The sequence below is a fragment of the Lissotriton vulgaris genome, chromosome 11, assembly GCF_964263255.1.
Source record: "Lissotriton vulgaris chromosome 11, aLisVul1.2, whole genome shotgun sequence".
NCBI lineage: Eukaryota > Metazoa > Chordata > Amphibia > Caudata > Salamandridae > Lissotriton > Lissotriton vulgaris.
The window spans coordinates 386,752,106-386,779,625 of NC_141699.1; positions in this window are offsets into that span (position 1 = coordinate 386,752,106).

Here is a 27,520-nt window from a genome sequence, read left to right on the forward strand (position 1 = left end):
GCTACAAGACCTCCTAAATGGTGACCATGTGGAATGATTGTTTCTTGAGGAATTTGTTTAGATATTGTAAATCTAAAATTGGCCTCCAGTTGTTTTACTTTTTGCACTCTAAAAAGAAACAGGAATAGATTCCTTTTCCCCTTTGATGAAAAGGAACATGTTCTATGGCTCCCCTTTTGGATCATCAATGTTATTTCCAACTGTAACAGGTGCAAATGCTTGTGAGCCAGAAGTTGAGGAGGTGTTAGCAGGGGAAGTTGTATAAGTTCTAGGGAATGGACGAATTGTACTAGTTGTATGACCCAGCGATTTGTTGTGATTTGCTTTCAGTTTTGGAGATAATGGGAGATTTTGCCTCCTACTTTGGGGGGGAGGTGGAATAATTGCAACCAGCAGAAGTGAGAGGTCATTGAAGTCTAGCAGACTCCTTTTGTCGTCTCGCCTTCCCTCAAAAGGAAGATTTATTGTTGGCAGTAGCAGGCTGCTGTCTCTGACCGAACTGTGTCCTGCATTGCTGGCTAGAGGAGGTATAGGAAAGATATCTATATTGCTGGTAACCTCCCCTGTAGGATGACTGGCTTTTATCCTGCGCACCACGAAAAGGGGTTCTTTTGTACTGTAGGGTACCCAAAGTGTTGGCTGTGTCTTTTTTGATTCCCTGAAGGGTTTCATCGATATGCTTACCGAATAGTTCTTGTCCATCGTAAGGCATGTCTAGAATTTTGGTCTGGACCTCAGGCCTGAATTTTATAGCCTTTAGTCATCCATGGCACCTTAGGATTGCGGCTCCAGCTAACTGATGGAAAACAGTGGAAGCAATGTCCATCGCGCAATCAATTATCTCTGAAGCGGAGCACTTGCCCTTCAGTAAAACTTACCTTGCCTCCTCCTTGATGTCTTGTGGGAGATCGTTGTGGTAAGGAGCGATGTCTGACCACATCTGTCTGTTGTAGCGCCCCAGCAGCGCTAAGGAATTGGATGCTCTCACTGTCAACACCGACATAGTGGAAAAACATTTGCCAATGTTGTCCAGCCTCCTGCTCTCCTTATCTGGAGGTGCTGATAGTGGAGCTGATGGTTACTTTGACCTGCGTTGAGCCGCCTGGGCAATCACTGAATCAGGTCTAGGGTGACCTTTGAGAAAGGCAGGCGCATCGTCAGGGGCTTTATATTTCTTGTCAAGCCTTGGTAAGACTGGAGAAACTGTGCCTGGGTTTCTCATTATCTTAATGCCCTGATCCCAAATATTGTCGATAATGGGAATAAACCTGACTGATTTTTTAAAAGGTTCCTTGAAATGTTAAAGGAAACAGTCTTGTTGGTGAGCTGGCATTGGAAGCTCGAAACGTCTGGCTGCTCTCTCCAAGAGATTATGAAATCCTTCAATATCCTCTGGAGGAGAATCTACTTGAGGCGGAGATGGTGACGCTGGTGGAGGAATAATGTCATCATCCCATTCGTCTGGACGTGATTATATATCCTGGATTTCCCCTTTTTCTTGTTGTCCTTCTTCGTCTTCATCTGTAGATGGAAGCTGCTGCACAGGTACTTGAGACATAGGAAGGTGTGGCAGCTGACTTTGCACCACTGAAGATGGTGCAGACGTAGGAAACCTCTTTTTGTAGTCTGCCAGCATGAATTGTAGATCAGTTATCAGAGCGGAAGGAAGACAAACCATCTCTGGCTGCAGTTGCTGTTGACGTCTATGGTCAGAGTACTACGGATGTTGGTCATAAAAATTGTCTTCATCATTGGAGTCTTCTTGGTATTTAACATTCAACTTCGAGGGGCTTTGTGCAACCCCAAACAAGCTCTCTTCACCGAGTCCTCAATGTCATCCAAAAGATGAGTTGGCAATAAGACCTAAACCCTACTAGGGGAAGTTGATGAGAGTGTCAGTCTCTCTCTTTGAAATTTTTGCAGGGAAATTAGTTTTCCTGCTCTGGATTTTGGTGTCGTCAATGACGTCGTCATCGGTACACATACTGTCGACCGGCATTGGTATTGATGACCCAGACGTAACTGGCGTAGATGACAATACCGTCGTTGATGATGCATCTTTCGTCATCGAGGCCATCGACGATGCAATGGGAGAAGTAGTCGACAAGAGGGATGTTGACGGCAGACTCCTCTTTGACGCAGCCAACACCATCAACGAAGCACTCATCGTCATCTTCCTCGTCGGGATGGTCATCGCCGGAATCTTTGTCAACAACCACAACTTTCTGATTATCTTTATCGTCGACGACAAAGGAGCTTGACTTGTTGGCGAAGGCTCGACGACAATGATATTGACGCCGAAGAGACTGAAACTGTGGTGACGGTTGTTGTCGACGAAGTTAGTCTGACGACAGTCAGTGGAGTTCTTGTCATCGTCGTCGGTACTGCTGTCGACAAGCAGTCAATCGACGGGGCTGAGGAAGGCTTTTTAAAAGCATGTTTCACCTTCACCGGATGAGTAGGAGGGTCCGAAGCTGATTCCTGAAAGGATTTTTGACAGAAATCAAACTCTGATGGGAAGTAGACACCCTGGAAGGCAGATCTTGTTTCTTAGTAGCCTCCGGATAATTTTTTGTGTGTCTTCCTCGGAGTTTGCTGCCAGGAGTGACCTCGAAAGATGTCCAGTAGTCTTTTCTGGGGCGTCTTTCAGGAGGATCTTGAGGAACCTTCACTCTCCTCAGAAGATACAGGGTCCTCCCTGTCTTTAAGCCTCTGCTGCCATTATAACAGCCTCCCCTAACAGTCCTTTAAAGTCTTTGGAGAAAAAGTGTGACATACCTTGCAATCCTTTGGTCTGTGATCAGGATAAAGGCAGTAAAGGCAGTCTTTATGGGGGTCATCGATGTGCAGTCTTTTCTTTCTACAGGTACCACAGGCCCTAAAAAGGACTTTTTTAGGAGCGTCTGACATGAAGAAATCAGAGAAATTCACTCAGGCAATGGAATTATATACCTTGAATACAAGAGAAAACCTGAAGACAAGGGTAATTAGACGTTAAGATGAAAAAACTGAGCGGAGCTCACTGGAGACTCCCTTAGCACAATGTGCGGTAGAAAATCTGAGGGACTGGAGCTCCTTCCAGGAAGGTTCTAGAGGGTGGTATCAGCTGATTGATTGTTCTCTTAAGTTTGGTCCTTTTTGAAATAGGGACTTAGATATGATACTAAATATGAGACCGTAGGCCTTTTACCTTCTAGGTCTAATACAACATTACCTTTAAGCATGTGAAAGATACCCTAATAATGGATGAAATAAGATACAATGTTACATACTACACCCCAAACAACTACATATTTGTCAAGGTAGTGGCTTATCTTAAAACAATTATTATTAATAGAGAGGAAACCGATTGGCTAAGGGGAGCTTAAATTCAGAAAAAAACAGATAGGGCTGAACCAGGGACATAACACATGACTTTGCAGTCTCTGTGGAGTTGGGAGGGCAGCTCTAAGGGGGCCACCAGCCCTCTAAGGAGGACCCCCCATTTAGCCCAAGGAAATGTGGGAGATTTGACGGTTCCTCATCATATTCTGCAAAGGGGACTCATCATTTTGTGTTACGCCACTGCATAAAACCTCAATATATCTTCAATGCTGTATTCCCTAGATTTCCCATAACATTGACCACATTACCAATGTTATTCTGTGTGGTTTCGTTTGGTCCAACTCAATGATCTTTGTGAGTGCTCAAGACTTGAGTCTTTTGTCAATATGTTTTTTTTTCATGGGACTCAAGGTACGTGCAAGACATACACATGTGGGAACTCCTCACCCAGCCCTGGTCCTTGGCCATCTAGGTAGCATACTGCAAATGTCTATTGGGTTAAGACTAAGCAGATATGTTTCCAGTACCTAAGGCAGAAATAAAAAATGTCACCTTCAATAATTTAGTATCCACAAAGTCCACCACTCAAACACAAAGGACCACATCCAGTGAAAGTAAATGTGCTCCAGCAAATAATCTGTTGGTGAAGTTTTTTGGGTACCCTGGGTCTGGACATTACTACATTACTACCTTACTACCTTATAATGACACACTGAAAAGTAATCAGAGTGCCCAAACCAGTTTGAACCCAATTCAGCGTGATGTCTTTTAATCCGTCAGGATTAGATGTAGTCTCATACCCACTTAAAAGTCATAAAACTACCAAAAATAGGAGTGACCTGTCCCTTTGTATCCGCTAATAATGTTGAACCATTGGTGAGAACCAGACTTGTATGGTTAAGACTCAATTGTGAATTTTGAAATCAATTCGCTGTAACCTTATTATCTAAAAAATGATTGAGAACTACTTTTGCCGCTGCACAAGGGTTTCCAAGGCTGGTTACCTTCTGGTCTTTCTAGGGCTGGTATGGGGGACTTCAGGGTCCTATTGGCATGGGGAGGGTTGGGATATTGGAATGGCTTACTAGTGATAATAGGAGACAAGGCAGCTTTGCAACTCTGGTGATGTTGTTAGTTCTCCTGTTATGAAGAACAAGGGAACCAAAAAAAGGTTGGTCAAGGACCTTGGGTAATCAATTATTTCTAAATAGACAAGGATTAATGAGAACAAACAATAAATATAGACCCAATCAGTACTATATTTTACAGCTGTCCAGCCGGACAGGTGTTTTTATTATATAGTTGCTTAAATATACACAAAATTTAGCAAGAAACAAATAAAGTTGGACACAAGCCTGTATCCAACTTAGTGGGAAGGACGTACAACATGAAACAAAAAGGCTCAGGAAGAGTAGATTGTTTGTATGAGACACATTTTGGTAGGACAATCAAATTATAGTGTAGACACCATTACACATAATAACTATTAAATAAAGAGATGTACATGGCGTACAACAAGTCAACAGCGTTTCGATCCTTGCAAAAGATATAGGATCGTCATCAGGATATTAATGATGGTATGCCTGTATACATTTTGCCTGTAATAAATAAAACCGTAGGAAGAAATACAGGATGAAAAAAGAAAAAGAGACATATGAAAGTTAGCTTGGGCGAAAAACAATTTGAAAACAACTTGGGTGCTGGTGAGGGCAGTGTATGTCAGACCAACGTAAGAGGATCGTGCTTGAGTACAATGATACCGGAGAAGTGAGCCAAACGTAAAGAATTGCTAAGGAAGAGTAAAAGAATTACGCAATAACAAGCACTGTTTGCTAAAAGTTATAGTCATACCCGTGCGGTGATAAAAAGCGTAATACGGTAAAGAGCTTGGTGAGTGGTGAAAAACCAGCGAAACTAGCGGAGTGCCAGTAATGCGCTGGTGTTGAAAGCAAAATGGTTGTGGGATTGTGTCAAAGAAACAATGGATTATTTTAAAAGTTGCAAACTCATGCACTGATGAAGCGCATGTGAAAGCAGTGCCAGTGGGTAGAGTGCTTGAGGGCAGCAAGCGAAAGATCGTTAAAGTAATACCTAGATCCAGGTCAGAGTGACTTGGAGGAGATTTGCTTCAGGCGAAGATGGAGTAGAAGTCCAGGTCAAGTACAAGGAGAGTAAAGGCTGCAGACAGCCGTGGCTGCAGTCTGTGCAGTTGGATGCTGGGTCAGAATCGACCTATATAAAAAATTACAAATTATGTGGATCTAAGAGAAGATTGTAGAGATTGGCAGGGTGCAGAAGGAGGAACGGAGTTTACCTAATAAAGGCTGTAACAGCTTAAAGGAGGCGCAAGCGGTATCAAAATAAGAGTGCCCTAAATGAAGGAGAATGGCCAATTAAGAAGGGTGAAATCAAGGTGGGCGGGACAGTACCAATTGCAGGCGCATCAAGGCTTACCTTAATGCAGTGGGCTGCTGTATATGAGGGACGGCAAACCAGTAACCTGTGAGCGGCGTACGTGGTCTCTAGTGACAAGGAATACGGTCAAGGACAATCTAAACAAAAGTCTGTGGATATTTAGTATTTAGGTAGTAAGGAGGTGAGGCAAGGGGAATGGGTGCAGGGCTTGCTTACCTGTGAACAACCTCTGTTACAGCATGTCTTGCCTATAGGGATCGGGGATATGAAGGAACGAGTTGCCGGTGAGGAGGCAGTTTATATGGACAGGGAGCTAATTGGATGGTGAGGTCATGTGACAGAATCAAGAAAATAAGGAAAATAAAGGGCAGACAAGGTTAATTAAAGGAGGCATCCATTTTGTAGTGGTGAATGAGAGAAGGAACGAGTATAGCGTGAACGTTAAGGAAGTGATGATTACGTTTAGATTCATGCGAGACACTACATAAAAGAGTCAAAAAGAGATGTAAGAAAGATAGAGGAAAAATATTTAACCACCAGGGGGTTCACAGAACAATTACTGATATTGTACAGTCGTATCTCAGGAGCATATTAAGTTCGGTGGGTTTCCTGAACAGACTTGTGATTATGTTACTTCCTTATGTTGGATGTTGGATGTTGGATGTTGAGGTCAAGGAATGGAATCGTGGTCTTGCTGTGTGAAAGTGTGAAATTGAGCCAATGAAGGAATTGTTTCATAGTAGTCTCAGAGTCTTACCAGGTCATAAAAATACCGTCTATGTCACTCTTCCACACTAAAATGGCAGTGCGGAAAGGATTCAATGGAGACAGAATAGATCTGGTCTCAAAGGAGTCCATATAAGGTATAGCCAGGTTGGGGGCAAAAACGGCCCCCATTGATGCCCCTTTAGTTTGCTGGTGATATTGGTCATCGAAGAGGAAGAAATTCCTCGAGAGGCAAATTTCCAATATTTGTAATATAAAGATGGTGTGTACCGCATGAGGGCGGACCGTGTATTGAGGGTTTGTTCAATGACCTGTAAGGAATCATTTGGGGGGATGTTTGTGTAAAGCGACTCTACATCAATAGTGCATAGATTGTCAGAGGCTGGGTCAAATGGGTAATTTTCAACAAAATTGATCATTGCCATGGAATCTGAAGGAGAGGGATAAACACAGGTTACTCCTTAAGGAGTACAAGTTGGAGATAATCAGAATTAAGCAAGAGTACTTTGCTAATCTGACTATGACTCTTTCCTCTCCCAGAGATCTTTTTAAAATTGTGGATTCGCTCTGTACGTTACAGACACAGGACCCTGTTGCAGGCTCTCAAGAATTCTTTGACAAGATCACTGGATTCTTTCATTCCAAGATTGTGGGCATCTACCAGAATCTGGAAGTACAAAGATCAGTTACTCCTCCCCCTCCGGTCCCCCTTACTCCGCTTCTGAAGGAGGTCTCTTCCATTACACCTAAGGGTCTGGTTAATTTCCCGCCTTTGTCCTATCAGGAGCTTGACCTGCTTTTAAGTAATATAAGGTCTGGATCCCCATTGGATCCTTGTCCCATTAGAGTCCTGAAGGAATGTAGAGACTCCCTGCTCCCTCTTCTACTTGACATCATGAATAGGGCCACGAGAGAGAGCATTTTTCCATCTGAATGGAAAAATGCGGTAGTCAAGCCTCTATTAAAGAAACCAACTCTTGATCCTGAGGTGCTCAAGAATTATCGCCCCATTTCTTTGCTCCCAGCACCTGCCAAAATGCTGGAGTTGCATCTCAATCAACATCTGGCGGCATTTCTTAACTCCTCTGATCTTTTGGATCAATCCCAGCATGGATTTAGGAAACACCACAGTACCGAGTCTGCGTTGACAGTCGTACTGGATAACATCCGTATGGAGGTAGACCAGGGACATTCCACCGTCCTGGTCCTTCTAGATCTCACGGCCGCCTTCGACACCCTGTCCCCCTTGGTGTTAACATCTCGCCTGAGGGAGATAGGGGTGGAGGGAGCGGCCCTGAGTCTGCTGGCCTCCTTTCTTGACCAGAGGGTGAAGCTGGGAGACTTTTTATCTCCATCCCTACCTGTGCAATGTGGGGTCCCTCAGGGATCGGCATTAAGTCCGACCCTGTTTAACATCTACGTGACCCCACTTGCCAAGTTGGTTAGATCTTTTGGGATGGAGGTAGTCTCCTATGCAGATGACAAGCAGATTCTGGTGTCCCTCTCTCACCCTGATGGCTCGTCCCCGTGCAACTTTAGGAACTGCATGGAAGCAGTGTCACAATGGATGATTTACAATTCATTGAAGTTGAACGGGGAGAAAACGGAAATTCTGGTGTTCGGCCCCAACAATAACATCTGGTCACCTGAATGGTGGCCGCCTTCGCTGGGGGCTTGTCCTACCCCCACGGAGTCAGCGCGAAATCTTGGAGTAATGATCGAACCATGACTTTGTAGGTCAATAGAACTGTCGCTACCTGCTGGGGGATCATCAAAAAACTTAGGAAAATAAAGCATTACCTGTCCCCCCAGGCGAGGAAGCAAGTTGTAGTTGCTCTTGTCGCTTCGCGACTCGACTATTGTAACGCCCTATACATCGGCATGAATAAGAGCCTAACACAGCGTCTCCAGACCGCCCAGAATGCGGCTGCCAAATTAGTTCTGGACGCTCCCAGAGTAGCGTCTTCAACAGCTGCTAGGAAAGCCTTACATTGGCATCCTATCGATGTGAGGATCACTTTTAAGGTGCTCTGCCTGACCCATAGTGTACTCTCTGGCAATGGTCCTGCAGGGGTCAAGAAACTTCTGGCTCCCTACATTTCAGGAAGACTTCTACATTCTTCCTCAAAGAATTTATTGGTGGTACCTCGTTTCCGCAAGAGCAGATGGGGCGGTAGGGCCTTTTCTATAATTGCTCCAAAATTATGGAATTCCCTCCCAGGTGAAATTAAAAATCAGCCCTCTGTTCTGTGTTTCCGAAAAGCGTTAAAAACCTGGCTGTTTGCAAGGGCGTACTTGTAGTTATTTTTATTTTTATTTTCTGAACTTCTCTGTTAGGCGCCTTGATGTCTTCGGGCTAAGTCGCGCGTTATAAAATCCCTTTCATTCATTCATTGCCATGCTATCATGGGTGTAACATTCAGTTAACGGATCAAATTCTCTATTGAAGAAGTCTACATATTGGCCAAGCAGTTCTAAAATAGAGCCACAGCCCGAAACTATGGGGCGGCCGAGTGGGTTATCTTGATTTTTGTGTATTTTGGGTAAAGTATAGATTACCGGTGTATTGGGTGACTTGGTATTAAGAAACTGATGCTCAAGTTTACCCAGAAATCCTTGTTCTAAACCGTCATCAGTCACTTGAAGGATCATATTTTGGAGTTCTCTGGTAGGGTTTTTAGGCAATTTACAATAGTGGTCGGTGTTTGCCAATTGTATGTGTATTTCACTTTTGTATACGCCTGTTTCTTGAAGAACTATTCCACCCCCCTTGTCAGCTGGTTTGATGACAAGAGTCTCATTTTATTTTAATGTGGTCAGTGCTGCTTTCTCTTCCAATTAGATATTATATGGAATCAAGCAGCATAAAGTTTAGAGTTGTGTGATGTCCTGGAGTACAATTTTTTGGAATGTAAGTATCTCAGCAGGAACCATGTTTGAGAAGGATGAAAAAGTGGAGGATGGTCGTAATGGAGAATTATAAGTATGAGTGGGCTTAGAATTGAGCAAGAAATAGCTCTACAGTCTTATTTTGTGAAAGAATCTCAGTAATTTGGTGTGTAAATCCAAAAAGTTGGGATGGGCTGTGGGATCAAATGACAAACCCTTACTTAATAGTGATTGTTCAGGGTCTGACAGTTGGTGATTAGAGAGTTTAAAGATGGGTGTCAGGAAATTGTCGCTCATAGTTGTTATTAACGTTGGGTTGATTACCACTGGTAGTATTTGTGACATGTCTGACATTTCCCTGGCACCTTGGTGACTTTAGTTTATTGGGGTGTTCTCCACGTAGGGCTTCCATTCAGCTTGACATTGTTCAGATGTTCATGAAACCAGTTCTGCTTTTCCTTGTAGGCCCATTCCATATGTTCCTACTCCTCTTTGCAGGCTTTAGCGCAGTCTGGAGGGAGACAATAAACACAGTATAGCAGCTACTTCTGGGCTGGTGTGTAGGTCTTTTCAGTGTCCTGAGAATCCACATTAATAGCGATGATCACAAGGCACTGGCTGTGGTGGTCAGTTGTTCTCATGTGCTGGCCAAGATGGGAGGGTGTGGCCAACCAAAGGGCCTGCTTTGTTTAATATTCAGACACTGGCCCAGTCCTGGAGAAGGGAATCCTTGGGGGTCCCCATTCATATCAGTTCAGAAAGGGTCCTTTGATTTTGTAAATTCCACTCAGATAGAGCTATGCTTCTGTTCCTGTTCTTAGGTCCAGCACCAACACAAGAATTGAGAAATGCATGGGTTTCCCTCAGGGCAAGGTAACCCCACCTTAAACAAAGACAAGGTCAGAAGATCTTCCCTCACTCTCAGAGTACAACAGCTTTCAGGGAGGGTCGCAGGAATGGAACACACTATCTTGTGCAGGGTGCACACTGGATTCAAATGGACTCCACCATCTACTAATCTGCTACTGAACTACACAAACACACATACATTTGTCACATTTTTACTGCAGATTCTGAAGGTATGGGTCTCCAGCTACGGGGTCTGGAGAAGCATTTTATAGGGGAGAGCCTACAATAAGTCCTTGCAGAGGCATGCAAGTAAAAAAGAATGTGCCCCGTACTTTCACATCATTTCATGCACCTCCAATCACTGCAGAGTCTGTTCTGAGGTGGTTGTAGCCACCCTCATTTAGGATGGGATATGTATTTGTGTTCCCAGGCCATCAGTGCACATGTATGATGCCAGAAAAATTTAAAACATATAGACCCCCCCTCCAATGAGTGTCTAGTCCACTAAAGAAAATTACAGAATCGACCAGTTGGCTTTCATCACAGAAAGACTGTTTCTGAATTGTCCATGTATTCCTGTCTGAAGTCCTCTTGGTGATGGGAACCACAAGACAAAGTCAAGTCAAAATGCAAATAATTATCCAGCACCTCGCTCTGTTACTTATTATTAAAGGAAGAACATCCTAGCCCTTTTTTTCTGTCTAATAAGCAATTTCTATTTCTCCACTGTTTTGTTCTTTTTGGATGGTGTATTTTAGCATTTTCAGGAGAATGCAGATTGATATTGTTGTATTTTGCTTTAAGCCTGACTGATAAAAAGAAATATCTTTTATTAATTTGCTATAATAATATATATTTTACGGGATCCCAAAGATTTTCTTAGGAGCTCATCACTAGAAGCGTTGAATTCCAAGGCTGTCTAGTTTTTATTTTACTTTACGCCTCATTCTTCCACCACTCTACACTTCCCCTCTCTTTATCTCATGTTTCCCTATCTATTTTAAACATTCTATATTTCATTTACTTTTGCTTCCTCCTTCGCGCCACCTATTCCCTCTGTCACTCTTTCCTCCAATAAATGTCAGATGAAAACTAAGCCCTGGAAATGAGTGCCCGCCCACCACCTGCAACCACTGGCACAAATAAAGTACTTAGAGGCCGATTCCGATCTGGGTCGGAAAGAACTCCGACCGAGACGGATCCGGGGTGTTTTCTGACCGATCCGTACTCCTGCAGTCCGACCAAGCGAGTACGATGCGGCCGTATGCTGTCGGACTCGGTGCGGTCGGACTCCCAAAGATGTCAATAGAAGCCGGTCGTGTGACACGTACATGGGCTCCCATTGACTGAATGAGTATGTCACGGACAAGTGCCCCCCCTACAGTGGGTACGCATCATTGCCATCTGCATCGTTCATGCCTGTGTTGGGGAGACCCATGGGTCTCCCCCTGTGTCTGAGTCATAAGGCTGCTGGTAACAGGGGGTCCGACGCGGACCACTGAAGTCCAACTCCGGGAGCTATTGCGAGCCGGACGCTCCGACTCGCTCCGGCTGTCCGAATCAAGCATCATACTAGCTCGGTAGTGAAACGTCTCCATTGCGCACCACGGTTTGCTAGTGACCGAGTCGTATGGAGAGGTTTGCACCCGGAAATGATTCGGACGGAGATTTCGTGCTTGTTCGCATCGTACTTCGACGTCCGGACCCGTGTACGATTCGGACGGAAATTTAGCCTCTGAATCAGATCCGCTAATGCTGAACCCGATTCGGTGCCCTTCTGACCAAAATCGGAATCGGCCCCTTAGTAGAAGGTCCACATTCCTGAATCATATAGTTAGTGACGGTGAGAACTGGATTTACCCAGCTAAGATTTGTGCCACACTTGTGGAATATCCACCTGATAAAATCTTCTCTCCAGTCTAGTGTGGTCTAACATAAACTTTTAGAGCTGGTTTCTGGTGCTGGTGCAGCAGTAGGATGGGGTAAAGATACCTTCAAGGGATTTTAATAGACATAGGAATTTTGAAATCACTTAAAGGATGAGATTGTGTGGGCTTAGTGATTTGGACCCACTAATGCTGGTTATGCAACAACAAAAATGACATATATTCAAAGCTGTTACTTGTGAGTAATAAGTCAGGAGAGAGAGCAAAAAGAGATTGAAAAACGGGTGTATATAAACAAAGAGTATTTAATTTTTTTTTCAAAACAAGTTAAAAAGTTGGGTACAAGATAAACAGCAAAGATGTAAAAGGGTAAAACCATTAATCCACACAGCCCTTGTTACATCAATTGCTCAAGCTTTTCTACCTAACACAAAATTAATTAAATATTCAATGGTAAATGAAGCCACCGTCGACGTTTCGGTCTCTATTCTTTTGTGTAGGAGACCATTCTCAGGACATGGATTTCATATCTTGAGTACCCTAAAAATGATAACAGATTAAACTTTTTTTTTAAAAATACTGTCTCAACCCAATGAAAGTATGATCTACTTGATATATATAACACCCAAAGAGCTCTCAACTCCTAAGAATAAAGGCAGATATTTAGGAATACCTTTTGGTTGAACCACAATCAAAAAATAGTGGTAAAGTAACAGATACAAGATTTTGAGTTACAGCTATTATTTACATCATGAATGACATTCAGGAGATACAGTTTGTGAATCAAATTAGATAAAAAGTAAATTCTTCATTACCCCCAGGTCCCTCCTGACCCCGTCCCATTCCTTAATATATGGAGATGACCATCTCCACGACAGAAAAAAGAAAAGGAGCATGCTGGGATACCCTACCTGCTCCCTCCCACTGGGAGTGCTTAAGCAGTACCAACCCAACATGCAGCCTGAAAAACACCAAGCCAACAACAGGAAGGCCGGCCGCAAGGGAGGGAGGGAGGGAAGCAAGGAATGGGACGGGGTCAACGGGACCAGGAGTAATGAAGATTACCGGTAAGTAATAGGACATTACCCCCAGGTCCCTCCTGACCCCGTCCCATTCCTTAATATATGGAGAATACCAAAGCAGAGAAGCCGGCCTTCCGGAACCCCTACCAACAACAAGGGCACCAGACCAAAAAACAGAACCCCACAGACCCGAACCAAGACCTCCAAAGGTCAGAAAGGGACTGCCAGGAAAACAAGAACCACCAACCCGGCAAGCCGGAAGGGAGGCACAGAAGTAGAGCCAAGCCCCCAAGGGCAGTAGCAACCCAGCATGCAGCCTGTTCTTTTTTCTGTCTTCCGACAGATTGGATTGGAGGTTTTGCTTTCTCTTACCTGCGGTGACTTCAGGGTCGTCTCGTCGGGCTGCTGGGCTGTCCTCTCCGTCCATGAAGTCCTCCTCTGTGTCATGTCGTGCTGCTGGGCTTCTCGACGTCCTGCTCTGTGTTCTCCTGGCCTGCCGGGCTTGTCAGGAGCCGCGTTGGATTCCGCCCGGCCCTTTGCGGCTGGTTTGCTGGTTCTCCCGGTCCACTTCCGGGTTGAGGGCGCGTCTCCCTGCGGCTTGGCTGGTGGTGGGAGCCGCACTGCTGTAGATGTCGGCCAGTCCTGGGGGCTCTGCCGGGCTTTGCTCCTCGGATCTGGTGCCTCCATGGTGTGTGCTATCCTGCTGTGCGGAACCGTTGCAGGTCGGATTGGTGCATGGATCTTCGCTGCTGGCAGCCCTGGTTCGTGTCTTTGCACCTTCATTCCTGCATCTGGTGTTTCTGCCTCGGGTCCCACCCTGTGCCTCCCTATGTTGGGTGGTCGGCCCCTCTGGGTCTCCCGGGTGAGTGTTTCAGGCCTGTGTGCTACTCTTGTGAGTCTCGCTTGTTCGAGCCTGCTCGGGCGCTGTGCGGGCGTGTTTGGTTCTGTATCTCACGGCCCCTCTTTCTCTGGCATGTGGAATTCTGCGGGGCTGGGGTCCTGGACTTACTGGGGAGTTCAAGTGCCTGGAAGCGCTTGCTGTTCTCCTACTCCCGAATAGGCGTCTCCGGGCGTTTGCCTTGGATTGTGGCTTCTGGCTGGCTGACTCTCAGGATTGGGGTGGAGTTGTGCCTTGGTCCTGGTTTGCGATCCCCGCTTGCTGTGGGGCCAACGGAGGTGTGGTCTGCTGTGTTTGGCGCTGTTGTCCTGGAGGGCGCCTGGGCAGTGTCTTGGGGGGCGTTGAGCTGTTGGAGCGCTCCTCCTGCCCTCCTGGTGAGTACCGAATAGCGGTCCCGCTTTATGGGTTTTTTATTACCCGCATTTTCCTGCTGTCTTTCTTTTGCAGGTTTCCTCCTGGCCTGGTCCTTGGCTCCCTGCCTGTGGCCTCTGTGGATCTTGCTGTGGCCTCGGCGGGACGGACTTCTCTGCCCGGCGCTGGGTTCTGGTGGGCGCCTGGACAGTCTGTTGGGGGTAGGGGGGTGCTGTTGTGGCCCTCTTCCTGCCCTCCTGGTGAGTGCCGCATAGCGGTTCCTGTTTCTTTCTTTTTTACTGTGTCCCGTGTTTCCTGCTGTCTTTCTTTTGCAGGTTCCTCCTGGGCCTGGCCTAGGCTCCCTCCCTGCGGCCGGTGTGGTTCTTGCTGTGGCCTCTGCAGGGGGGGGACTTCTCTGCCCTGCGCTGGTGTTCTGGTGGGCGCCAGGGCTCCCTGTTGGGGGTAGGGGGGGTGATTTTGGGGCCCTCTTCCTGCTCTCCTGGTGAGTACCATGTGTGGTTCGTCCCTGTTTCCTTCATGTTCACTGTCCTTCTTTGCGGTGTGGCGGTTGGGCTGTGTATGGGCGGGTTCGCCTTGATGGGCTTAGTTCCGTCTCTTGGCCTGTTGTCCATGGCTGTTGCTGGTGGGAGTCGTCCTTTGGGCGTCTCTCTGCCGGTCATGTTGGGTGGGGGCTGTTTTCCTCAGTTTCCTCCTCTCGTTTTCGCCTTGGTTTGCCTTCCCCGTGCCTCCTCGGCTGGTTGAGTTCTGTTGGTCGAGGCGGTGGGCTGGGGGTGGGTGCGTTCTTCCTGCCTCCTTGCAGTCCTTTCTCCTCCTCTGGAGTTTCGGCTTTGGAGTGGCCCTGGGTTCGGGTGGGCATCCTCCTTTTGGCTCTCTCTGGGGTTCTCCGGCCCTTCTTTCTTGCCGGGGGGGGCGTCCGCCTGTTGCATGGACTCCCCTGCTCTGCGGTTGTTCTGCCCCTGGTGGGGTGCGCTTGTGCCCTTGGTATGGTGGCTGTTCCCCCATTTTTTTCTTTGGGATTGGGCGGTTCTTCCTTCCTGCCTGCGCCCTGGTCCTCTGTATTCCTGGGTTGCCTCTGTTTTCTCCTGTTTGCCGTTGGCGTGCCTCTTTGGTTGGCTTGCCCTTGCGGCGTGGCTTGTGTTTTTTTCTTCCTGTTCCCCTGGCCTGCGTGCTGTTTTGGGGGTTCGGGTTGGCCCTTGTCGGGCTCTCGTTTCTGGCCTTCTCCTGCTGCTGCGGTTCCCTGTGCTTTCTGGTTCCGGGGTTCTTGCTACTTTGCTTTGCCGTTTCTGTCTGGCATGCTGGTGCTTGTCCCTTGGTGTTGGTCGTTTGCCGCTTGTACTCTGCGGCTGTGTTGCCCTGTGGCTTTGGCTTCTGGTCCTCCTCGCCGTCCCTGGTGGGGGGTCTTCCTGCGGGGCCGTGGCTCGCTTTCTGCGGCCTGCTGCCCTTTGGTTCCTGGTGTTCCTGTGGGTTCGGTCCTGGTGCGTGCCTGTCGGGTTCCTGCGGTTTTCCGCTGCTGGTCGCTTCTTGCTCCCTCTGGGTTCCCTTGCTTGGGCTCTGCTCCGGGCTTCTGGCTTTCAGCGGGTTCCTGTGTCCTCCCCTGGTTTCCTTGTCGGGGAGCTGTTGGGCCCTTCCTCTGTCCTGGGGGCGCCTTGTCCTTGTTCGGCTGTTGGCTCCGGACCGGACGGGTTGGGCTCGTGTTGGATCCTGTTGTTGGGGGTTTTTCTTCTCCCCTTCTGCCTGCTGGGGTTTGGTTTCCTGTTTTGGTTTCCTTCTCCCCTCTTGTCTCTCTGGCTGGTTTGTGCTTTGGGGCTTTGCTTGGCTGGCCGCTCTTGCCTCCGGTGGTGGCTGGGTCGTGGCTATGCCTTGGGTGAACGCTTATTCTTCGTCTGCCTGGCTCCTGTGCCCCGCTCTGTTTGCCGGTCCTGGCTGGGCTGTGCCCTTTCCCTGCTGGTGGGTTTTTGGGTGTCGGTCTCCCCGGGTGTGTGGCCTTTCTGCTGCCTTCTGGTGGTGCTTCCCCCCCCTCAGGTTTCTTGGGGGGGGGGGTGGGTTTGTCGGGCCCTTCCTGCTGGTGGGCCTTGGCCTTTTTTGGTGGTGTTGGCTTTGCCTGCCGTCCTGTTTACCTCCGGTGGGGGCTGGGATTTGTTGGTCGTCCTTGGCTTTTGCTTTGGGTGGCCTCTTGTTCTTGGGTTGTTCGGCTCTTGTGCCCTGACCTGTTGGCTGTGCCTTTTCCCTGCTTGTGGGGTTGGGTGTCTGCCTTTCCTGGTGTGTGGTCGGGTTTCTGCTTCCCGCCCCTCTCGCTCTGCCTTGGGTTGCGGTGGATTTTTGCTTCGGGTCTGGGGCTTTGTGGCCCTGGCGTTTGGCCTTGTGCCGCGTGGGCTGTTTTCGGCCTTTGCTCTCTTGTCGGTGCTGGGGTGTTCCTTCGCGCTCCCTTCTTGCGTGGTGCGCCTTGGACTTCTTGGGGCTCCTCTCCTTTGCTTCCGGGTGCCGGGGTTTTTTTCCCCGTGTGCTCTGGTTGCCGGGGCTCTGCCTCTGTGGTTTTGCCTCCCGGTCTCCGTTTTGACGTCCCGTTCGCTTTGCGGTCGGGTCGCTGGTGCTCTTCCTTGGTGGTGTTGAGCTTTGTGCTGTGTGGCCCTTCTTTGCTTGGGGTCCTTTTTTGGTCCCTGCTGGGGTTCTTTCCTGGCTGCTCCTTCTCTTGGGCTTTATCGCGGTCCTGGGGTGTTCTTCGGTCCTTTCAGGGTCCGCTCCCTTCGGTTGGCTTTGGCTCAGGGTCCGTTTTGTGGGCTCTGGGCTCCCTCCTTCTGGTTCTGTTTTCTGGGGCGGTCTGGCTCTGGTTGGCTGTTGTGCTTTTCCTGGCCTCCTTCCTGATTGGCGGTTCCTTTGTGGCTCTCCGTCTGGGTCCTGGTGGTCCGCTGTTGTGTGCCTCCTGGCTGGCTGGCCTGCCTCTTCTGCGGCTGGTTTCTTGGGGTTGGGCTGTGGGCCTTGTTGTTGGTCCTCTGCTTTTGGGGTTTCACCTTCGGTGGTTCCGTGGTGTCCCCCTTTTCTTCCTGGGGGTCGGTGCCTCCTTTTCCGGTTCTGGGGTTTTGGTTTCCCTGGTTCCGTGTGGACCTTTGTTGTCTTTCTTGGTTGTGCCCTGGGTTTTTCCGGGTCTGTTTTTGGTTGGGCTTTTTGCTCTCCCTGCCCTCTGTTGTGGTGGTTGCTGGTTCTGCTGGGGTTGGCCTTTGGTCGGCCCTGCCCTGTGGCCTGGTTCCTTTGTGGTTCCTTGTTGCTGCCCTCTTTCGGTTCTGCTGGGGGCCTCCATTGCTGTGTGGGGGTCGTCCTTCTGCTTTGTTCCTTCCTGGTCCTTCGGCTTCTCCGCCCTGTGCGGGCTGTTCTTTCTGCCTTTGTCCTTTGGGCTGGGTTGGCCTGTTGGTCTCTGGTTGTTTGGCGGCCTGGTGGGCCCTGGTCCCGGGGGCTTCGCCCTTGGGGGTTTCTCGCGGGTTGGTTGCCCTTTCCTGGCTCCTTTCTCCGTTGGGTCGCGCGCTCTTCTCCTGGCCTTCCTTTGGTCGGGGGGGGGGGTCCTTGGTTTTTGCCCCCTCTGCTTGCTCCCTTGGGGGCTTGGCTCTACTTCTGTGCCTCCCTTCCGGCTTGCGGGGTTGGTGGTTCTTGTTTTCCTGGCAGTCCCTTTCTGACCTTTGGAGGTCTTGGTTCGGGTCTGTGGGGTTCTGTTTTTTGGTCTGGTGCCCTTGTTGTTGGTGGGGTTCCGGAAGGCCGGCTTCTCTGCTTTGGTATTCTCCATATATTAAGGAATGGGACGGGGTCAGGAGGCACCTGGGGGTAATGTCCTATTACTTACCGGTAATCTTCATTACTCCTGGTCCTGTTGACCCCGTCCCATTCCTTGCTTCCCTCCCTCCCTCCCTTGCGGCCGGCCTTCCTGTTGTTGGCTTGGTGTTTTTCAGGCTGCATGTTGGGTTGGTACTGCTTAAGCACTCCCAGTGGGAGGGAGCAGGTAGGGTATCCCAGCATGCTCCTTTTCTTTTTTCTGTCGTGGAGATGGTCATCTCCATATATTAAGGAATGGGACGGGGTCAACGGGACCAGGAGTAATGAAGATTACCGGTAAGTAATAGGACATTTATGTAATGAAAAACATTTAAAAGATACAATTTAAACATCAAGTTAAATAAATAATATCATAATTAAGGAGTGCACTTCCTAAATAATGTCAATTCTATGTCATCATCAAAATTGTCCGCAGGGTATCCATTTTAGCCCAAGAGAACCTTAGGTTAACATTCAATGTATTAGTTCTATAATGGTTAGGACAATGATCTAAAAAGAATTAGGTCAGGAATCAAATTTGCACGTTGTTTATACATGATAGACAAGTTAATTTGAGTGTTGGCATAAAAACAACCCTCATTTTTAACATATTTTTGTACCTCAATCATGTAGGCGCATGTGTCAATCATGTAAGCGTCCGGATCATAAAGTCAATTTCCTAGCGCTGATACCGATTCAAGAATTATCGTATTGTGCTGAAGTACCCTGTGATTGGATAGTGAAGCAGAACAAGAATTGGATTACATTACATATCCCTATATTAGATCGAATCTCCATGTAACTAAATCCTTGGTTTTTACCTTATGGGAGCCAACAGGTGTCCCAGGTAGATGGAATAGTTTGCACCATAGAGATTAAAAATGCTGTGGCGGTATCTGTATTTATAGATAATATAGATGTATTGGTAAGCTGATAGTATCCAATATGCGTCTAAGCATTTCCCCATTTTATACACAAGTTATTATTTCTTACTTATACATTTGCCTATATCTTTTGTTTTAAGGCGAAGTAACAAGAGTTTCCCAAAACATTCTGCATTGTTAGCCTTGTTGACCAAAACACTCACTAGTCAGTGTTGGTGGACAGTTTTAATGTTAAATTATACTGTATACGCTCTATGATAAAGTTTTGGCTAACTGATGTTGTCAGGTTTTTACAACATTATAGAAATCGAAAAGGTATAATATCCGAATAATCACTAAATTGCCTGTGTAAAGCCACGGATTTAGAAAAAAAGGGTGGGGGGAGGGGGGTCACTCATTATTTTTTAAAAGGTGTATTATTTGCGGTACAAGAAGGGTGAGACACCTGATCCAGTTCCTACATGATCTACCCTGGCTGATCTCAGGCTCAAACACATTGGTACACAAATTGAATCACAGTAATCACTTTATATTGTGAATGCGGCCGACATTCTAATGTCCTGTGCAGCTGTATATTCTATACACCGGAGCTCTAGCTAAACAGGGCTGTCAGATTTTATTAAGACATAGTAGCCGAGTTAATCACAGAGAGGCACCAATCTTCAGGATCGGTTAGTCCATGCGTATGATAACGCTAAAGACCAACATGTGGTTGATAACATGAGACAACTGGCACCCATTATTGGTCACTTTAAATGCTGCAGCTGCCAAGCCTGTAATACCACACAGACAGTAAAAACCTGTAACATCAATGGCATTAATTTGATCATGAAGTCCTTCTCTAACTGCAATCCTGCCAATGTGGTTTACTGCATAAAATGCCCATGTGAACTACATTATATCGGCAAGACAATTCAACCTGTAAAGAACCTAAGGTTCTCTTGGGCTAAAATGGATACCCTTCGGACAATTTTGATGATGACATAATTTAGGAAGTGCACTCCTTAATTATGATATTATTTATTTAACTTGATGTTTAAATTGTATCTTTTAAATGTTTTTCATTACGTAAATGAAGCATTTACTTTTTATCTAATTTGATTCACAAACTGTATCTCCTGGATGTCATTCATGATGTAAATAATAGCTGTAACTCAAAATCTTGTATCTCTTACTTTACCACTATTTTTTGATTGTGGTTCAACCAAAAGGTATTCCTAAATATCTGCCTTTATTCTTAGGAGTTGAGAGCTCTTTGGGTGTTATATATATCAAGTAGATCATACTTTCATTGAGTATTTTTAAAAAAAATTCTAATCTATTATCATTTTTAGGGTACTCAAGATATGAAATCTATGTCCTGAGGATGGTCTCCTACACGAAAGAATAGAGACCAAAACGTCGACTGTGGCTTTATCTACCATTGAATATTTCATTAATTTTGTGTTAGGTAGAAAAGCTTGAGCAATTGATGTAACAAGGGCTGTGTGGATTAATAGTTTTACCCTTTTACATCTTTGCTGTTTATCTTGTACCCAAGTTTTTAACTTGTTTTGAAAAAAAGATTAAATACTCTTTGTTTAGATACACCCGTTTTTCAATTTCTTTTTGCTCTCTCTCCTGACTGATTACTCACAAGTAACAGCTTTGAATATATGTTATTTTTGTTGTTGCATAACCAGCATTAGTGGGTCCAAATCACTAAGCGCACACAATTTCATCCTTTAAGTGATTTCAAAATTCCTGTGTCTATTAAAATCCCTTGAAGGTATCTTTACCCCATCATACTCTTTGCCCAAACCCTCAAGGGTATACTGGGTCGCCCACTATCAATTCTCAGGTGCAGCAGTAGGGCAGCAATAGAGGGATACAAATTATTACTAAGGCTTCAAGTTTACCATTTACTGATTTTTACAGATAAATGCAGTCAGAAAACAATCCATTTCCTGTCTGTATTTATTTTTAGATGCAGAAATAATACAGAAAATTGTGCTTTTTGTGAGTGACTCTACTTGTTGTCCTTCTTGAATTCCAGACTAACTACTAAGCAGATAGACACCATGGGGGTTTAAAAACAGGATGAGGTTCCCTTAAATACAGGCATATGTTAACATATTTGTATCTGTGCAGTGTTTAGAATATGAACAAGAAGTAATGGTGCCCTGGCATGTGTGTTTAGAGGGTTCAGAATGAGGTTTAAGAGTACACGGTGCAAAACAGGTCAGGGGGAAACAAACCTAAACAAGAAACAACCCCTGCAAGCGTGTAGGTTGGGACCCACACAGTGAATATAAAGCAAAATCCTTTGCACACGTATTTAGATAGTAGGTTTTAGTGTAAAAACCCAAATGCTACACGACTTTTCTTGAGGAAATAACACAGGTCGACATCAGAAGTTTCATGTAGGAGGATTTATATATCATTCCAGATCAGTACAGAAAAACACAAACCAGCCGACACGTGTTTCGTCACAACGTGGTACAATTGTGACTCTTCAGGGCTGTATGTTTGGAAGATTGGGTCAGGAAAATTGCGAAACCAGTGATATTTCCAACCCGGTTGCGGCATGGGTAGTGATTAATCAAAAGGATCGGGAAAGTTGAGGTAAACTCCCCCGCGTCCATAAGTAAAGACACGTGAAGGAAAAAACCAAGGACGGGTACGTCCATGGTACTTGGAGATCTAGGCTCCGGAGATATAGTGGGTAGGGTTCTCGTCTTGATGTTGGGATGGGATTGATATATAAATCCTCCTACTGTGGTAAATAAATTAATTACCCCGTCATCATTTCTATACATTAACAAGGATCATATATCTAATGGGAGGCAGAGTCCGTGGAGTCCGTTTCAGAAGGGCTTTATTACATTCGCTGCAGCCAATGGAGAATCGGGTTCCATCACCACTAAGGTTCAGGAAGGATCGACATCTAAGGTTTATTCACAGAGTACATCATTTATAGTACAAATGTACATTAACTTGCATGGAGAAGGTGGAGCAAGTGAAAGAGAGAGAGATAAGAACACATAGGCGTGTAAAAGGGCGTACATGTGGGCGTTCCCTTGATGAGTCACAGGTGTGTCATAGGTGGGTGGATGCCTGGAGGGGGTCTGCATGGCTTGGATGGGGTCATGGAAGGGGGCTGAATGTCCAGCTGGAACCTTTACCCTACTGGAGTGCGTAACCTAGTCATGACGTGTAACAGACGTGTAGCTGGAGGAAAACAGGAGGGGGTTGACTTTTGTGCTAGTAGAGGAGTCTTGGATGTCAGAACGACCTTTACCTCGAGTACTATCTAGTATCTTTAGTTTCGGAGAATATATTATCTAACTTAAAGGTCGCTCGGGCAAAGGCTATTCATCACTGAATGCTGGTATGGGCCTATATTTCTTCATGCATAGCATGGGGGCTGTGAGCTTTCTATGGATGCGAGCTCTGTAAATCACTTGAATGGAGACAGGAAGGCTAGGCCCTATCTTCTGCAGGCTGAATATGTTTATCCTTTTCATTAGGCAGGAATGTGTTTCTGTGGAGCAGAGCAGATAACTGTAGGCAAAATACTGTCTTGGCAGGCCAGGCCGGGCACCTCTCGGCTGAGCAGGAAGTAAGGGAGAGGTCAGGAATGAATAACTAAACTGCATCTTTCAGAGCATTCAGGAGGCTGAATTCGGGTCCTAGCTCGACTAGGCCACAAAAACGGGTGCATCTTATAAAGACGTTGGCAACATAGGCTTAAAAGCAGAATTATCGTTTCTAACATGGAGGGCCTAGTAACTGATATGTTAACGTTGGACGCAAATGCATATGCGTCTTCATTTCGGTCATAGAGGGAAAACGCATGGATGTCATACATGTACATTGAACGTTGGGGTACACGATAGGGGACATACTTGGCCATATAAAATTCAATTTTCCTCATTCCCTCCTTGTCCCCTACGTTCCCTTCAAGTCACATCTAATTGCATAAGACCTTGTATATGGTCATACTGCATCATTAGCTCATCTTTTCTCTTCTGGATACGTGGATGGGGAATACAGGCAGTGGCGCACAAGCCGCAAATCGCTGGGCCACATTGTAGACAGAGGCAACAACTGAACAGAATAAGTAGTGCTATTCCTATGAATGACAGTACTTTCCATCCCCATGCTGCTATTACATTCCAGAGCCAACCGGACCAAGTCCATGTGCCTGGGTTCTGATGTATCTCGTGAGCTATCTTATGTAGTCTGGTTATTGCTGCATACACGGATGGTGCGTTATTTGGAATAAACACGCAACAACTGGATCCGATGACTCTACAAGCTCCGCCCCTATCTGCCAGGATGACGTCAAGAACAAGGCGGTTCTGAAGAACAACAAGTCTCATAGCTAAGCATGGGCGAATTTTGCGAATCTCGCGTTCGCGAATTTTGCGGATTTGCGAACTCGCAATCCGCAAAATCCGCGAATTCTCGCGAATTTGCGGATTTTTTTTTTGTGTTTGCGCGGGTTTCTGCCAGTTCGCGAGGGTTTTGTACACTTTCGCAAATTGCGAACTTACCTGTCGGGTCGCAAGTTTCGCGAACTTGTTGTTTCTACGTGTCCAGCCTGTTTGGGACACTCTTCTTCATCACTGCCACTCTCTGTCACCACTGCCACTCTCTGACTACTCATGCCACCCTCTGGCCCACCCATGCCACCCTCTGTTTCATCACAGCACCCTCTGGTTGTCCAGTCAGTGTACATTATTGTGGCAACGCAAGCACACCTTCCCTGCCTCAAGTGACCTGAATTAATTTGGGGCTGATTAATGTGTCACAGAATATTTTTTTAGCTGGCACCTGCTTCCTTAGTGCTTCCTGATTAGTGATCTTTTGTACTTGCTAAGTGCTTTCATTGTTGCGAAATTAGTTACAACACCTGCCCTGCCCCAACTGACAATAATGAATTAGGGGCTGATTAATGGATTTGAACTTCCAGCCTGGCTCCTGCTTGTCTCCCTTAGCTGTAATTCAGGACCTTTGTGGCATATGTGTAACTATTCTGAGGTTCAGAGCAGGGTCACATAATAGTTGCAACTGGCAACTGAACTCTGGAGGGGCCCCTCAGGAAGCACTACAGGAAATGGCTACTAATGATGAGCCTGAACTTTTGAACCTGGTAAGTAGTTTCAGTTTTGCTAAGATCGTATTTCTGCAATTTTGCACTTATTCGCGGGGTGCGAAGTTGTACTGGGAAGCCGCGAACTCACGCGAACACTGCGAGCAGTGCGAGCAAAATCCGCTGCTCGCGGATTTGCGGATTTTGCGGGAGATTTGCGAATCTCGCGGATTGCGAATTTACCAAAAATCCGCAAAATCCCCGAGCGAAACGGATTTTCCGCCCATGCTTACTCATAGCAGACTGCTCCTCTGTTACGTTTGCTAGAGCAGATGCAGTCTCATTTATTACTGCTTCAAGGGTTCTTGTCAACCTACGTATTAATTTACTGTTTTGAATGGGACCTATGAAGAAAAAGAATCCTCTATTGAAATCTGTATATTGCTCCAAAGCTGTCTCAGTCTGATCGACAATTGGGGAATCTGTCTCCCTCTTAGTTCTAACGTGTACTAGTCGGGAATCTCGATGATAATGGGACGGGGCTAAAAAAACTGGTGGCAAAAGGAACGCTATATAACATGTTCCACCCCAGTCCAAAGGCAGATGAATATAGGCTGTCTGACCACAAATGAAATAGGAATGGCGGGAGGCTTTGAAAGTGGACTTTCCTTTATCATTAAACTCGACTACTGTTTTACAATCACTGTGTCCTAAATGTACTGATCCTTGTTTTCTAATACATAATTCACCTTTTACGGGTAGAACTGATATGAAGGGCGGACCTGTGTTTTTCTCAGACTGGACATTTAAAATCATAAAGTTAAGGGAAGCATTTCCTTGTTCATATACCTCGTTTTCTATATCTGTTCCTTTCCGTTGGGGAAGACCATCTGTGTCTGGGTAACATACCTCATTCATTACTTTGTTCAAATCACCCCATACCCAATTGCTCGGGGATCTGTAACCTTTTTGTCTAGGGAGGACATTAGAGCAAACCATGCTCCACATGAACCATTGTGCGTAAACGGGAAAGGAAAGAGAGGCAAAACTCCCTTTGTTTTCTGGTAAGGTGGGAGTCAGCCACATACCCAGCAATTCGTTACATTGCTGGCCTGATGAGAATGGTGCAACATTCGAATAAAAGTATTATTGCGTAGTGCTAGTCGGTATGACAGTTCATGAGGTGGCAGATCACTGAACACGTGCTCTGTGGTGTCATTGAAAAAAGAATGTATATGCGAAGCAAGAGGGGGAAAGAAAACATGTAGCGTTAAACTGATACATATAACTGATATGCTTAGAAGAAACATAATAATCAGGGTTACTATACATCTACTGCGAAGGGACTTGCAGTATTTCACTCTCTTATCTCTCTGTCTAGTACTATTCTGATCTACAGTCTCATACATGTCAGGAACCTGTCTAACCGCTTCACCCGAGAGGGACTTAAACAATTAAACTGTCTGACTTACTAGACCGTAATTTTAATTTATACTCCTGTTGCAGAGTTTTTTCTAGAAAAGGGGGTTTTGAGTCACTGGTTTCGAGGCAGTCTTTTGGTTTAGTTACAGTCTCTGTTTTCCCATGGAATTTCTTAACATGCTGGGCATAGATCCAGCCCTTGCTTCCCTCGACCTTCACTGCGGTCCTTGTTGTTAGAAGTACCAGCTTGGGCGTCTTCCAGCGGGGCTCGAGAGGGCTTGATCGGTCGAAATTTCGCACAAGAACTGTATCCCCAGGGACGACAGCGTGCTCTTTCACTTGGGTGTTGTCGGGGAAGGCGGCTGCAACCTGTGAACGACAAGATAGGAGTGCAGACATCAAGGAAGCCAGGTAATCTGTCAGCATATTACTGTCAACATCTGTGATATTCTTTGGCATCGGCGTACCCCACATATTTGGTGGTCTACCAAAAATAACTTCATAAGGAGACAATCCTGTTCTGGAATGAGCTATCATACGCATGTAAAAGAGGGCAACTGGCAAGGCTACCATCCAATCTACGCCTTTTTCTACACAGACTTTCGCTAACTTGGTCTTGAGGGTCTGATTGTGTCTCTCTACGAGTCCGGCTGCCTCGGGATGTCGTACACAATGGAACTTCCACTGGTACCCTAACAGAAGGGATACTTGTTTCATTAACTCGGAGGAGAATGGCTGACCATTATCTGAATACACGACACGTGGCAATCCGTATCGTGGGAAATACTCTCGGACCAACTGCCTGGCAGTTGTTACAGCAGTGTAATCTGGGACTGGATATGCTTCTGTCCATCTGGATAGTGCACATACAATTACTAAGACGTATTTGTATCCTCGACATCTGTCCATCTGGATATAATCCATCTGGAGGACTTCAAAAGGGTGGTCAGGGGGATGGAATCCACCTTGTTCCACCGGAATGCCTTTACCTGGATTGAACTGGCAACAGATCATACAGGTGCGTACTTTCTGTTTAGCTGCTGCACGCAGGTGCTTGTTAAACCAAATGTTCTGTAAACTGTCTAGCATAGCCTTTTCTCCTAAGTGCGCTGGACTATGTGCTGTGTTTATGATTACTTGAACCATAGAATCTGGGAGAAACCATGTAGCTTTGCCTTTTGTCATCCAACCCTGGTCAGTCTGGACCCCTCCTTGTTCAGTCCATTTCTTTATTTCGCCTGGAGTGGCATGTGTCTGTATGTCGAGCACATCTTGTGAGGGATCCCTAACTGTCATGTTATTTGTCAGTGATGGTACTTCTGTCTTTGTCGTGTCCGTTGGAGTCTGGGCTGTCGATTTAGCTGTTCGATCTGCCAGGTCGTTACCCTGGGAAATGGTGTCTGTGACTTTCGTATGTGCTTTACATTTCATGATGGCTATGGCTGTAGGCAAATGTATTGCTTCTAACAGGGCTTGAATATGGGGACCATGCTGAATTCTGGTCCCGTGAGAGGTCAGGAAACCTCTTTCCTGCCACAGCACGCCGAAGTCGTGAACGACTCCGAAAGCGTACTGTGAATCTGTATAAACATTTACTTTCAGGTTCTTGGCTCGTTGGCAGGCTTGTGTCAGAGCGATGAGCTCTGCTGCTTGGGCTGACAGTGTGTCTATTCTGTTTGTCTCTATGACTTCCGTATCAGTGGTCACGGCATACGCGGCCACTAACTCTCCTGTGCTTGTTCTCATGCATGAACCATCAACGTAAAGTGTCAGGTCAGGGTCGGGCAGTGCAATGTCTGTCAGATCTTGTCTTGGTTTCGTCACTGTATCAATTACTTCCACACAGTCATGTGGTGCAGTCTCTACTGTACTTGAGGGCAAGAGTGTAGCAGGGTTTAGTATATTACATCGTCTGATCTCTATGTGTGGCTGAAATAATGTCAGTTCGTATCCTGTCA